The sequence below is a fragment of the Apis laboriosa genome, unplaced genomic scaffold (genome assembly GCF_014066325.1).
Source record: "Apis laboriosa isolate Shangri-la unplaced genomic scaffold, ASM1406632v1 scaffold45_cov149, whole genome shotgun sequence".
NCBI lineage: Eukaryota > Metazoa > Arthropoda > Insecta > Hymenoptera > Apidae > Apis > Apis laboriosa.
Genome location: NW_025223361.1, coordinates 1,647,232 through 1,663,243, shown reverse-complemented (window position 1 = coordinate 1,663,243; position 16,012 = coordinate 1,647,232). Strand labels below are relative to the sequence as shown.

The 16,012-nt window shown below is 26.6% G+C and overlaps 1 protein-coding gene and 1 non-coding gene across 2 annotated transcripts in view; one reads left to right on the top strand and one right to left on the bottom strand.

The window, feature by feature from the left end:
* Positions 1-16,012, bottom strand: part of LOC122716394 — a 119,686-nt gene that overhangs the window by 65,269 nt on the left and 38,405 nt on the right. The gene's annotated exons all lie outside the window — the stretch shown is intronic.
* On the top strand, positions 14,457-14,529 carry Trnav-aac. The gene has a single exon. It is a non-coding gene; the product is annotated as a tRNA-Val (tRNA).

Sequence of the window (16,012 nt, the reverse complement as noted above, 5' to 3'; positions counted from 1 at the left end):
CGTGCGGCAGCCACTCGAGGAAAATGATTGTTCGGGAACGGCGGGAACAATGATAATTCCGCTTGACCACGGTGACTGGCAGGGAATAAAACGAACGCCCTGACAGTGCCGCCTTCAGCCTCTGCCTTCATGCCCGCCATTATGCCCGTGTCGATCGAGTGAAAATTAATGGCAACGACGATAATTGACCCCTCCTTCTACTCTTCCTCCCCTCCCCTCCCCTCTCGATAAACGCACCGTACGGGCCCACAATAAAATTCTCGTTACGATCCGGCGATGGCTATTCTCCCGAGAAAAGAGCATTCCGTTTACAATGAAATTTTATGCGCGATCAATTCCGATCGTGACTGTCGATTTAGAATGAAACGTCGATTTCTCGAACAGATTAAATATATCGCTACGATTTTTGTAGTAAAACTGCGTTATGAATTGCGTGTATCTTGTTTCAAATAAGATTTCGAATGAATTATCGACAAGTGGAAAATATTAGGTATAATAATATAAAATATAATTTTAATAATAATAATAATAAATAATAATAATAATAATTTTAATAATAATAATAATAATAAATAATAATAATAATTTTAATAATAATAATAAAATATAATTTATAATAATATAAATATTAAGTGGAAAATATTAAGTATATATGTATGGTTTGAATAATTATGGTCGAATAAGATAATAAATGTTTTGATATAAAATATTGAATTAATCAATCAATTGATAAACACAAGAATGTTTATGTTTTCTGTTAAGAAAGAATTTATTTAAGACATGATTTATCAATTTGTTTTAGCAGATTTTATATATATAAGTATATGTGTGTGTGTGTGTGTGTGTGTGTTTAGCTTGTATATGAGATGCTACGTTTTCAATCTGTATTTCAGATGCAATTAATGGTGTTGACGCGATAGAATTAGAGAGTGTTTGAGATTTTATTTGAAAAATTATTTTACGTTAGAATAGATAATGTCGGATAAGATAATATATTATTTTAGTGATTATTTTTTAAATAATTTATTTGAATAATGTCCAAGCTTGGTCTAAATTAATATTCTTTAATTCTTTTTGCGATTTCTTTTTACGATATTTAAATGAAAATTATATGTCGTTTATTTATCATCTTCAAATTCTTCCAAAATATTTTATAAATCGATTATTTATCGTATAAATTTTCGAGTGAAATATTTCAATAATAATTTATCAATAGATAAAGATATAATATAATTCGTAATATCATAACAAAAATAACTTTTATAAGTAGAACGTACTTTTGATGCAGAATGGATTAATAGTAAGTTATTATTATTTGCAATTAAAATTGAACGACTTTCAGAGAAAATTTCAATCGTCTCTTCCTTAAAAAAAATATCAATAAATAAAGTAAAATCAAAAAACTTTTTGGAATAAAAATTCTAAACAGAAAATCATCTTCCTTATTTTCATAATCAAATAACGAACAGTTCAAATATATCAAATCAAATAATTTATAACTCGAAATAAAATTATTCGAAACAAACTATAAAATAATAAAAATAAAGAAAGAAAATGAGAATTTCATTTTTAGAGAACAGAAGAGAAAACTCTATAATTATCGATCGATCGTAGATAAAATACACATTTTTTCTTTTTTTTTTTAACTACATACACAACGTATCCTGTCTTTCAAAAATGATAAAAAAATCTATTTATAAATGTTGCTAAAAATGAGTTACTACTTCTTTCGAGTTGCTCTTAATTATTGAAAAAATGAAAGCTATCGTAATAATATTGTCCATTGTAATATATTTATACTTGAGCTCGTCTCTCAAAACTGCTATCTATGATATTCGAACGAAGGATACACACGATTTTTACAAGGTGGAAAAACACTTTTCGTTCTGTTATTCCACGCAGCGCCTCGCCCACACGACGAGTTTTTGCATTTCGATCACGTAATTCGACCCGCCATTTATTAACGAGGTCCGCTCGAATGCGTGTAATAATGGCGGGGTCGATCGATCCCGCGAATTTGTTATTTTATTAATGCGTATTTATTCCGGCCAATCGAGAATATCAATTATCCCAACGAATATCTGCCGCTTGTCCCCATTGTTATTCAAATTGTCAACTTTCACATTAAAATCGGAACTTGGGCGAAAATTGAAGAATATACTGGGGGAATAAATTATAATAACGGAGGAAGAAATTCCTTCGAAAATTGGTGCAAATGTGGGTTATTGAAGCATCGATTTTCGAATTTAAATGTTGATTTGAATTTCTCGAATTTAAATAAATAATTTTTTAATATTTCTTTTCGTTATTTGATTGAATAAATTTGTTGTTCGACGATGATTTGAAGCTTAGGGGTTGTTGAAATTATCAAATTATGTCTTTTTTTTTTTTTCAATTATTTTATGTTTCGTTTTGCGTTACATGCGAGATGGATTAGATTTGGGTGACGAATTCAAATTCCAAATTATTTGTAACGAAGCTTTTAAAATAATTGCATCGAAAGGATAAACGATCTGTCATTGTGTGAAAAATGGTGTGAAAAATGGAAATTAATAAAAAGAGGTGTAAAACTTGATCGAGAATTTATTAATAATTGATCGATTAAACATTTTAATTGTAACAATGTTAATTCTCGATGAATAACTCTTACCAAATACCGTCTCCTGTATTTATATACACTGTCCTCCATACATTGTTTGCTTGTCATAAAGTAAATTTATATTTTTACGAAGAATATATAGCAATAAATACTGTTTCACGAGAAACTTACCACCACAATAAAAATATAAACTCAACACCAATTACCAGATTATTTAAAAAAAAAAAAAAGAAAAAAGAAATTAAAATATCAAATTCATTTTTCAATAATCCAACACATAACATAACTTTTCATTTAATATAAAAAGCAGGATATATTACATTTCTGAAACTCCATTTTCTTCGAGCAAGATTTGAAAAAAAAAAAGTCAAGCAGACAAATTTGAAAAATTTTATTTTCAGAAAATTTGATAACTTATCAAATCGATCGATCATAAATATCGCGAAAGAAGAAGTGAAAGAGCGCAACGATCGGTATAATACAAATATCCCAACACCACGTTTTCCAATAAAAGTAATAGACGAGGAGAAATGGAGAACGCGACTTCTAATTGGAAACGCGGTTTGTCCTCTCTCTCTCTCTCTCCCTCTCTCTCTCTCTCGCCGATATAATACAACGATACACCATTGTAAATTACGCACTCAGTTTACAGTGAAGCGTCGTTCTATCGAGTACTTGTCTCGCGCCACTGAATAACGCGTTAACGCGATACCAAGCGAGCCAAATTTTCGAAGTAATCGGTTGCGTGAAATTCCAAGATAAGAAACTTTTTCTTTTATTTTTTTTTTTTTCTTTTTTTTTAGTATCTCAAAACAGAGAGGAAAGCAATGCTTTGATGAAAATTTGATGGAAGATGTAAATGATAATTTGAGTTGTAGTTAAGGGATTTAAGGGATTTTCTGTGAGGAATTTTTTTGTAAGAGTATTATTTAATTAAAAGGGTCTTTATCACAGAATTAAATATCTATATTAAATTTTATATCCAATTTAATAAGTTTTATTTTGGATACGTAATAAAATGTAGAATTTTGATGAATATAATTGTAAAATGTATAATATTATACTGTATTGAAATTTGTATCCTCCAATTTCTAAATAATATTCGATAAATAATGATACTTGGTCGTATGATTTAAAAAAAAAATTGAATAAAGTAGTATTAATAATAATATTTTTATTTTCAAATATATATAAAAATAAAAATATATATTTTTAGCGTCCATTTTGTCTCAAAACAATTTCAAATTTTCCCCAATTTTTTCAAAATTTCTCTTTCCAAAAACATAAGAGTTGCAATTATCCAAGCATGTACGTTTCTACTTTCCACAGAAAAACGCAACGTTACATTACGTAGATTTTTCGTGACGAGTCAAAAAGTAGCGATTTCGAGCAATAACGCGAAAGAACAGAAAGAAAGAAAAGGGAGAAAATAGCAAACGAGGAATGGGACGTCGTAATAAGCGATTGCACGAAGGAGATCGATCGAAACCCTTCTTCTCGAATTTTTCCAATGGGCGGGATTTCTCGGTGGAAACGCAGTCAACCACCGAAGAAGCTTTCCCACGCGAGCTTTTTCGGGTTGGGGATCGATAAGTGGGAATCGATGTAGACGGATCCGACGTATGCAACAGAGTGCAACGCGAGGCGTTTTCTCGTGCAAGCCTGCCACCACTTTCCCTATTCCCCTTTTTTTCCGCATCCTTTTTCCAACCTCGACCCATTTCTCCTCTGCCCCCCTTTTTTTTAACACCCGTAAACCCGCTCGAGTCGATTATTTCGGCTCGAAAAACCCGAGGGAAAAGTGGAGAACGCGGAAAAGAAATTTATTGTTCTCTCGTAGATATTGATACTTTGGACGGATTTGAATTAGATTTATACGAGGTGCGATTCGAGGATATCTTTGGTTGATGTAGAAAAATCTCGGTTGATGCGATTGAATTTTTTATTGAGAAACACAGGTAGTTTGAAGAAAAAGAAAATGTTTCATCTGGTTTTCAAGGTTATTAAAAAATATATATATATATATATTTTCAAAGCGTTAATTTTGAGGGTTGATTTCAGTCCTTCGAAATGGATGTCAATTGATAAAAGGAAAAATAGGGTTGATTATTTTTTATAATATATTAATTATAATATAAGAGAATTATTTATAATATATTTATTATAATATAAGAGAATTATTTCTCTTATAAATTTTATCAAAATCGACCGTGTGCCACTTCGATGTGTTTCCTCGTTAGATGAAATGAGACGAAGATAGAGTGAAACGGCAGTGTAAGGGAGATAGAATTATCTCTATCTGTTTTGCTTCGTAAATTTTAATAATTTAAATTCGTATTACAAGCAAATATTCTATTAAAATGTGGTATAAATATTGAATTAATTAATTAGTTGATTAGTAATTAATATTATTAGATATGATTATCACAATCACGTGGCAATTTAAATAATGCAAACTGCTATTGCATTTATCTAAATGTTTTGGGAAAATATTATAATCTTCAATTCAGAATTATTACAATAAATATATTTATTTGTTTTTCTTGTACTATATGATATATTTAAATAATTTGAAATTATTTTAATATTTAATATTATATATCACTCATTTAATTTTTACATAGAATGTGTGATACAATGTTTAATTTATTATTGAATATTGTTATTGACTTGTGAACAAGAAAATTAAATCGGATCTGTATACATGGAAAATTTTTTTTCAAGTTAATAATTTAAAATCCAAATTGCACAGAAATTAAAAAATCCACTCTTTAAAAAATGTTATTGATTTTATAATTTATTGATTTTATTATAGGATTATATTGTTTCAGAAATAAAATAATTCATCTCGATGTAGTTAAATCAATTTAACTTTTGTATGATTTATATATCTCATTTACAAAATAACAAAACATATATCCTCGTTCATAATAGGATTGGATATTACAGAAATAATCTCTTATTCGAACAATTATTCAAATAAAATTGGTATTTTTCATACTGTATCATTTTACCTTAAGTAATATTATTTAAATAATAATGGATTTGAAATTGTGCCAATAATTTGCTTTATTTAGTATTTGGATATTTATCATTTGATTTCACTATAAAAATATATTTGCATGGAATTTTTATTTCAAGAAGTTATACTTCTTGTATTTAATAAAATTATATATTTTTTATTTCATTTGAAATAATTATCTCATTTATGTCACAGATAAATGTATTATTATATACAATAAAAAGTAAATAACAATGATTGTTTGAACTATTTGATATAGATGATTTCATAATAAATGATTTCTAAGTTTGAATCAGATATTACAAATGAACTTCCCTTAATCTTTTCTATCTTTAATCTCCTATTTAAGTTATTTTATAACTTTAAACCAAAGAATTATGGACACAATGTTCAATTTCTTTTAATAATCTCGATTTAAACAAAATATAAGTTTACTCATTTATTATAAATAGCAGAAAAAACTTTTCAACGTAAAAAACAATAAATAAAATGAATAAAAAGAATTTTTCGAATTTTTCTACAATTTATTGCATATAAGAAAATTATATATTCCTCCTAAAAGTGTCATGGATGGAAGCAAAAAAATTCATGAACTTCTCGAAACCATCATTTTATCGATTGCTCGGATAAAAAAACAAGGAAATGCGTAATAAATTTTAATATTCACGAACAATAAGAATAAATTAATAGAAACAATCACGAATTCCAGTTTCTTCTTATCCGTGATAGCACGCTTCGAATGAATTTTTTTTTTTTTTTACTTACAATCAGAAAAGATTGAGAAAAAGAAGAAGAGAAAGAAAGAGGGAAAGGGAAGAGAAAATGGCAAACGTGAAAGTACATTCGCGAAATAGTTTGCCAGCATGTATATACATATGTATATCCATTTCCAGCACTGACCCAATTCTTTTCCGACTGCTTCTTTCGTCCATTGACGTCAGAATCTTAAACATCTTGGTGAAATGCAGTAATATTTGTTCATCGTCACTGAAATTTCATTTTGATCCTTGGCTGTAAAATTTTGTTTAAGAAAAAATTGGAAAAAAAGTGGGTTATTGGTTGGGAGATAATCTAAAAAAAAAAAAAAGAAATCAAATTTTCTTTGATAGATTGTGGATGTTTTTATGAATTTTTTGAAAAATTTAAATATACAGGTGATAATATAAAAAAAAGAAAAAAATATTAAAAATTTACTACGATATTTGAAGAATAAAATAAATCTTTATTTAAGCTCCATTTTTTTTATCGTGTTTTTAAAATTTTTATTTTGCGTGAATGAACGTGAACTATTAAAGAGACAAATACGTAATAGAACAATAATTTCATATTTATATTTCATGTTTTTTAAACCACATGGTATATGCGAATGAATTATATAGATTTTATGTATTTTTAGCCGCTAAAAGATTTTTTGGTATAAGTAATTCTTTGAAGCTATATTTTCCTTGTACCGTAAGACTTTTTTCGAGAATATTTCAGAATGAAAAGACACATTTTCATTATCGTCGTCGTCCATTTTGAAGAATTTCAAGCAAAAGAATTTCACGACTTTTGCCTTCTTTTATCAAATTCAAACCAATCTCAGTAATTATTCTAATCACTTTTTTTTTCGATTGCTGTAATGATTAATCGATATTCCATAGATAATTTTAATTTGATCTTTTTTTATTTTCCTTTTTTATTTAATTTTTCCAGTTATATCAATATAATTATTATCAATCATTTCCAAATAACACGTTCTTTTAGTAAATTCATTATTTTTTATATTCTTAATTATCCTTAATAATTTTATTTGTACATTTTTATTCCTAATATATTTTGCTTTAATCGATAATATTTTCATTTTGACAATGTTATTATAGCTTTATGAAGAATTCAAATGTGATTATCATATTAAAGATAATTAGCTTCTATAATTTTCATAAAAAAAAAAAATAAATAGTATATGATCAATACATAGTATAAAATGGATGTAATACATAATAGATATAGATAATAGAAAGTTTGGATAATAAATGTTCAAGTTATCGATTTTCTACTGTATTACATTAGAGAATAATACGTTTTATTCATTTAATAAATCTAATAAAATTTCTCTTATTATTAACTTTGTACTCACTTCATAAATTTGTTCTTAAATTAACTGATTAATGGTATTATTATTGTAAGATCCATCTAATTTATCATCATTTTCAAACTTGCATAAAGAAATTTTACTATTAAAATTATTTTGAATCATTATTATTGCTTATACATTTTATCCTTCTTTAAATATTCAATAATATAATTATCTTTTAATTTTTCAAGTAGCAAGCATTATACATATACATTATATATTATATAATTATTATACATTCTTCTAAATGTATGAACTATTTCTTTTACTAATTATACAATGTAATCATACAATAAATATATTATTATATTGATATTATATTATAATATAAAATTTCTATGCGCTAATATCAGAGACATCTGAAGCAGATAGAATACATATTTCAAAATGCAAATATTGCTGTGTAGTTTCAATATATGCAAATATGACCTATCTTGAATTCGAATAAGAGGAATTCAAATTCAATCGACATTCCATGCTATTATACATATTTATATGTGAACTATTTAATTATTCTATTTATTCTAATTCAATTTATATTTTAATAAAATATTATCATAGATTAAATAAATTTCTTAAAACTTGAATAAAATTTCTGTATTTCTTTAAATTCTTCTGATATGCTACAACGTATGTATCGATACTCAAAAATATTAAATTTTCCTTCGCAACGAGGATGTTCCATGCAGATAAAAAGGAAAAAAATAAATAAAAATACAAATATAATTCAGAATAATGGGTAAAGATTGAATTTTACGCGAATCAGAATTTTATAAAATATCGGTGCGAATATTTGCGCGAAAAATATATTTTTGCATTTAACGCGAGCAACATCGTATTGAAGGTTACCGATGCGTTGAAGTTGTTTTACACAGTCGAAAACTGTGATTACGAAATGGTCGAATAAATAGAAAAAAAAAAAAAAAAAAAAATATGTCCATGTATTTTGACATTTATACATCGTATTTTTTTTTTTTTTTATTCGTTACACAACACAATCCTCATTGCTCGAATGTCCTATTTATTATTCAAACTATTCTGTTATCTGAATAAAATATTTTATAGCATAAAATTTTATCTATAACAAATATATTTATATTCGTGATAATCGAATTAAGTATTATTAGAAAAATTATCAAAATTTTTAAGCCCACTGAGAATTGATTTGACAAAATAAATAAATAAATAAATAAATTAAATCTTCTACTTTTTAATTTTAATTTTTCACATATTTTTACGAAATTTCACGCTTTAACAATTTTCCAATGGTATTCAATTAATTCTAATTCAATGATTACGGATTGTAATTATAATAAACAAGGTAAATTAAGCATAAATGAGATTACATTAATGTGTTTTTATATGATATCAAATAATAGATTAAACGAAGTGATGGAATTATAATTGATTGTATATTTTAAAATATAAATATTGTTATGTATAACTTTAATATCTTTAATAAATACATATAATTTAACGATTTATTTTGAATTGAATAATTGAAGTGAAAGATTTCTATATTATCTTATAATGAAATTCAATTAATTTAAAAATTCTGATTTTAATATATAATCATTATTATTATATTTTATACATTTAAAAATTTCGTTTAAAAATTTAAAAGATAAGAATTTTTGAAAAAGATTTTACGAATATAATAGATTATATATATGTATATTTATATATGTTATTAATTATATATATGTTAATTTTTTTTTAATAGAATATAATTTCAAAAAAGTGAAGTCGATAATCAAAATTTTAATACTTTTAAATATAATTCTATAATAGTGCGAGATAAAGAAAAATTTTAAATTTTAAATTACAAAATATTCAGAACTTACTGCTCTATTGCAAAATTATATTTAAAACTTGACAAAGTATCAAAACCTTTCACTGATTTCACTCTCTCATCGATAAAAAAAAATTATCTCATTTGTTATATTAACACATTATCCCCTATATACACAAAAATTTTCATTAAAAATATAAAATTTTATTTTAAATCAATTGAACTTTTCTTTACGATAAAATATTTTTCCTTAACTCTCACAATTCAACTTCCACTCTACGATCACAACTGTTGCCAACATTCGAAAGATAAAATTTCCATTCACATTTCTCTTTCCTATCAATGCCTAAGAACGACTAAGAAAAAAAAAAAATTTCCTTTCTTTCGTCATAAGTAACGACCGACGAAATTGAAAAAAATGAAAAAAAAGGAAAAGTAGACGTATAAATAAAAAAATAAAAATCGATAGAGCGGCAGAATTATTGAGCGGGAGAAATTGTTCGTCAGCCGCGAACGGTCCTAGGGAATTCCTGGCCGCGCGACAAATTCATTAGGGAAAGTGGCGCGTACCGATTAATTAATTAAGCAAAGCCGTTTGCATTGACCCGTGTATACGCCCGGCTGCCGCAACGTTGCGTTAATCAATATTTTAATACAGCTACGAGGAAACAGTCGCCGCAAATATGCGTCCGTTTTAATGCATCGCCAGCCGGGGGAGAATTATGTCGTAACCGAAGCCGATTTGCCGTTATAAATTTCCTCGTTGATTGCCAACCGCCAGTTTCACCCTTCCTCCGATCACTGCTCCCTTCCCACTCCTATTAGAAACTGCACGATAATGTTCTCGTAAAACGGCAAAACGATCGGTCTCACGCTCGTTGAAAAGCAGCTTTGCTCGTTGGAGAGCAACGCGAGCGGCAATTTTGCGCGCGTATAAATTATTTTCAAACGTTAAATTATTGCAAAATATAAAAAAAAAAAAAAGAGCGCAAAATTATAAATCAAATAGGTTTTCGATTTATCGATCGATAAAGATGGTTTATTACCGACCGAAATTTGATTCTCCGTAATGAGTAATCGATTTCGAATGATAACGTTGAATCGATCTTTTCTTTTGATTTTTCTCGAAATTTTTAAAAGAGAGAATATAATAGTATCTGTTAGATCTGATTAGATAAATTAAAGTTAGGTTATTTGGATATTTAGTTATTTTTAATTATTGTTTTTTGAATATTTATTTATTTTGATCTTTTCTTTTGGGATATTCTCAGCATAATTACTGATATTTAATCTATAAAGATTCCAAAGATTCAGAAACATTAGTATACCAGTATCATAAACTAAGGAATCATAAATATTAAATTAGTATTAAATATTATTTGGTATATTATTATTTAATATTAATTTAGTATTAAATATATGACATGAATGAATCTATAAGTTAATTGGATTGACAAGAATTTTTTAATTTTGTTCCCTTATTAGCATTAATACTAACATAGTTTCATAATTATATTGAGACTTATTAGTTTCATAATTTAATTAAACTGATACAATTATAATAATATACTTTGATTCTTGAAGAATTGTTGAAGATGTTACTTAAGATTTTTACAGATTTTAATAAAGCAATCTTAACTTGTTATTGGTAAAGGTATATATAACCGATTGATGAGAATGATATGCAAATTCAGCGGCAGTGAATGCACAGCGATACTTCCGCAAGAATCATTGAGATAACAAGCAAAGTTTTGATCACACGTTTGCTAAAACTGGATAACATTGAAATATATAGGAGTGTATTATTTTTAATTATGATATGGATAAGTAAATAAAAGTTTAAATCATAGACGATTAATCCTTTTGTATTTTCAATTGTATTTTTAATAACTTGATTTATTTTAAAAATAAGTTATTCATCCTCATAAATAGATAAAAGTAAAAAGAAAATTAAACAAATTAATATAAAGTCTTAATATTATTAAGACTTATTAAATTAATTTCAGATTAATACAATTTTAATTGTTAGTGCTATTTATAATATTGTAAATATTACATTATTAAAAACTTTACATGCATTTTCACATTACTTGTACAAAATAAAAAAAGATTTATAAAAGAATTATTTAAAACAAATGTATATATTTTAATTTCTATATCAAATATGTAACAAATTTTTAGTTTAGAATAATCATAAAAATCAGTTTAGAATAAGTCATGTATCGAAACTTAAAACTTTTAAGTTAAAGAATACAAATAGAAATCAAAAAAAAGTTCTAAAAGAATTCAACAGAAAAATCGATTCACTTCAACATTCAGTAGATATTCTATTATTAGAACATTTTGGAGCGCTCTTGACACGCGAAAAAGAAAATTATAAAATTTAATTATAATTAATAATTAACAAAGCAACAGAAAATACACTGATTTTAAATAAGAAAAATAATAATATCCGTAAAAATTAAATGGATCAAAACAAGAATTAAATAACACAATCTCTCTACTCTCTCTTTATTAAAATATTTATTTCTATTTTAATATTTTCAATTTATAGTGATTTATTGATTACTATAATGATATAGTGCTCAAAAATTCATTTTCTTTCTTTTCTAATTTAAATTCTAAAATTTCTAATTAACTGTATAATTTTTTTCTTACATAAATTAACACAAACGACAAAATTAAATCGCAGATACACGTGCAAACAATATCAAACATAGGATAAATAAATTTAATTAAAGCTCAAAAATATTTCCATTACGATAAATGTCGAAGTGGATAATTTTCTATTCCTTCGTCTCTGTAACCACCATCATTTTTCCAAAAATTCTCATCACATCCTCCAAGCAGCAACGTAATGATCTTTTTAAGTAACAAACATTGTGCCAGATCTTTTCATTTCAATTATCTTCTCGAGGGAAAAAAATTCCTCGCCGACTACTTTCGAAAAAGAAGAGAAAGAGGATTCAAAAAAAGACGCAAAAATTCTATGCGGTGATACGTAAAGCTTGATAAAACGATGACAATATGGACGATAGAAAGGACAAGCTCGAGCCACGATTCCGAGTCATCCCGGAAAACAGTTTCGTTCGATTGAAACGACCGACAATCAATCCGTTAATCGAGGCCACGACGATAAGATGGAAGTTTAGATTAAACCGTGAATATTTAAAGGCAAACAATAGAAGTCGAACGCACATGTGTGCCCAAGCGTGGCTCGATTCGAGCCAACCCGAGCCGAAATAGTTCTGCTTGACACGAGGACGTGTTATTGAGGTTTATTCCACGGCAAACCTGTACTAGGATAATGTGTGTGATATTATAGAAGTATAGTCACAGAATTAATACACACAGAGTTAATGTATAATAAATAATAAGGATAAAGTTATGGGTTTGTTATTAATTATTATTTATTAAAAATCAATTAATTAATTTTATTTTATAGAGAATATTTATTGTATTATTTTTTATTTATTATTTATATATATTCAGTTTATATATTTAAATACTGTGAATATGTAAGTCAAAAAAGGTTATATATATGGTGTAATATTTTTATGGTGTAATGGAGATGAAATTAATTCTTAAATTTTCAATTTTTGTTTTCCTATTTTCTTTTTCAGATATAATTTATAATAATTCGATATAGGATAATTCGATAGGATAAAATTTTCTGAAATTTATATTAAAATATAAATAGTTGTACAATCGTAAAAAAAAATGAAAACAACATGTAAAGTTGTAATATTTTTTTTATTTTTTTAAACATGATCCTGCGAGATGGAACAAAATTTTAAATTACGAAAATGTTCATCATTTAGTGCTTTATGATCCTGTTGTAAAAAAATATTCGTAGGAAAAATTGTATTTAAAACATGAAAAAATGCTGGAACTTTTGGGGATTGATTTTACTTCCTCAAAAATTATCATTAAAAATTTAGATTTTTCACGAAAGATCGATTCCTTGTAATGTATTACGAAAAATTTTGTGACTGATTGTACATGCAAATAAATAAAACATACATATTAACTTGTAAAAGTACCGTTAATAATTAGTACAAAACATGAATATTACGAATTTTTTTTTTGGTGGAGTCTACATATTGGAAATGGATCCTTAAAATTTCAATTTTTTTCTTTTTTTCTTTCTTTCTTAAAATATAATTTTTTAATGCTACGAGAATAAAGAAAAATTTTACGCATATAAAATGTTCAGATCTTAATTCACCGTTATAAAAAAAATATTCTACAAACTCTCCTGTACTTAAGACGTGAAAGAATACTGAGAGAAACTTTTAGAGGGGATTTTATCTTCTCAAAGGGATTTTCTTTTGCAAAAAAAAAAAAAAAAAAAAAACTTATTCTTCTGCAATAATTCATTACGCTTTACGTATTCACGAACCTCTCTTAAAATCTGGATTTCCTTCTTAAAGAAAAATCTACTTTTTTTTATCAAGATTTTATCCGATCTCTCGATCTTCTGAGAAAAATTTCTTTAAAAAAACCAGAGACTACTGGACGAGACTCTCTAGATTCTCTCTCTTAGCTTTATTTTCTCTATACAAAATTAGACTGCTACGCATGCGTGTCGGGAAGGGTAAACACGTAGATAGATTGTACACGCGCGTATATTATTGCGCACTCGTGTGTGTTATTGCGCTTTGTTATCAGATACGGAAACGACGCTCGTGACATTTCAATTTCATGCGACATAAAATACCGTGCAACCGCATTTACTGCTCACATCCTCCGTCCTTTCTATATTTGATGGATAGCGCGTGTCTCTTTTTTTTTTTTTTTATATTATTCGTTCGATTAAACGGAATATCGTTAATTTAGAAAAAAAAAGACAAAAAAAGAAAAGAATTAAAGAAGAAAAGATAAAATTTAAGTAGATATTGAAAGAAATAAAAATGTCTATCGAGTGGTTTCCGTGGTGTAGTGGTTATCACATCCGCCTAACACGCGGAAGGTCCCCGGTTCGATCCCGGGCGGAAACATATTTTTTTCTGGGAGAAAATTGCATCGTTTATGGATAATTATTATCTTTTCAGATACACGATATATGGAATTTATTGTGATATATTTTTTAATATTTTAATAATTAGATTTAATAGTCCGCTATAAAAGTAATATTTTTATATCTTTCGTCGTTATAGATGAAAATCTATGAATATAGCAGCAGGATAGAATGAAAAAAAAAAAATCAAAATTACGTTTTTGTTACCAACACTTCAATTTATGCATGAAATTTTCACAAATTTAATTCTCTCGAGCCAATTATTCAAGAAATCTCTTATCCGAACAAATTAATCTCCCAATTAGTTCAAATAATGATAATCCATAATTACATCTATATTATATAATATATATCAGCAAGCGATAAAAGATGAATATTAATCGTATGTAACATCGATTTGATCTCTGGAGAAGATATAATCTACACTCATAAATATCTCCTAAATATCTTCTTTCTGTATAAAATTTAGTTTCAGGATTTATTTCGTTAATTTTTCTTTTGTAATTATTAATCTTACATATACTTTTGAGAAACTTTTATAAAAGTAGAAGAAACGTAGAAATTACCATAAAAAACGTTGATGAAACATTTATTTTATTATAATAATTATACAAATATATAATAATAAATAATTTTGAACGTAATTGTTATTTAATACACCTTTTACATAAAATTCATATTTTATAATTCACATTTTACAAATCACTGTATAAATTATGCCAGCGTGTGCAATTTCTAATATTTTTACTGAAAATAGACGAAAACAGTCTTGTCTCGTACGTACATTTGTCGACCTCTGGATCTTCTTCGTTTTTCTAGATCTCTCTTTTATTAAACAGATTCCCTACGAGTTTTACGACTATTCCACACAATTCTTTTTTTCACGGATGCCGCGTCTTTCTTGTTCTCTGTCGGTATGGCAGCGGGGTGCGCTTTTGTTGTACTCGCGCTTGTGCACAATACGCCATTGAAGAATAAGAGAAAAGCTGCACGCAACGCTCATCTCTGACCTCGTAAATATCAACGAAAATCAACGAATTAATGCAATCATTACCAGGAAACAGAGATTGAAACAGAAATTATTCTCTTTTTATATTTTTTTCAATATTTGTTCCATTTCTTTCGTAGTGCAGTAGAATTGGAAACTTATTATTTAAATATTTTAGTATCTGAATGTTCTAAACATTGTTATATTTAATTATTTAGAAAAGAAACCTTCTCATTAAGTTTGGTGATTTTTGAGTATAATTATAATCCAATTTTAATTTATGAAATATTTGCAAAAGAGATAACTTTGACACTAAGAATAGATATAGAGTAATAAATTTAACAATACATGAATAGCAATTTATCGTAATCCTTGATATTATAGTTTTTATCAATCGTTTTTAAAAATCGTGTAAAATCGTATTTAGGAATATTAATATAATATTTTTAGATTTTATTATTCGTATTATATATAT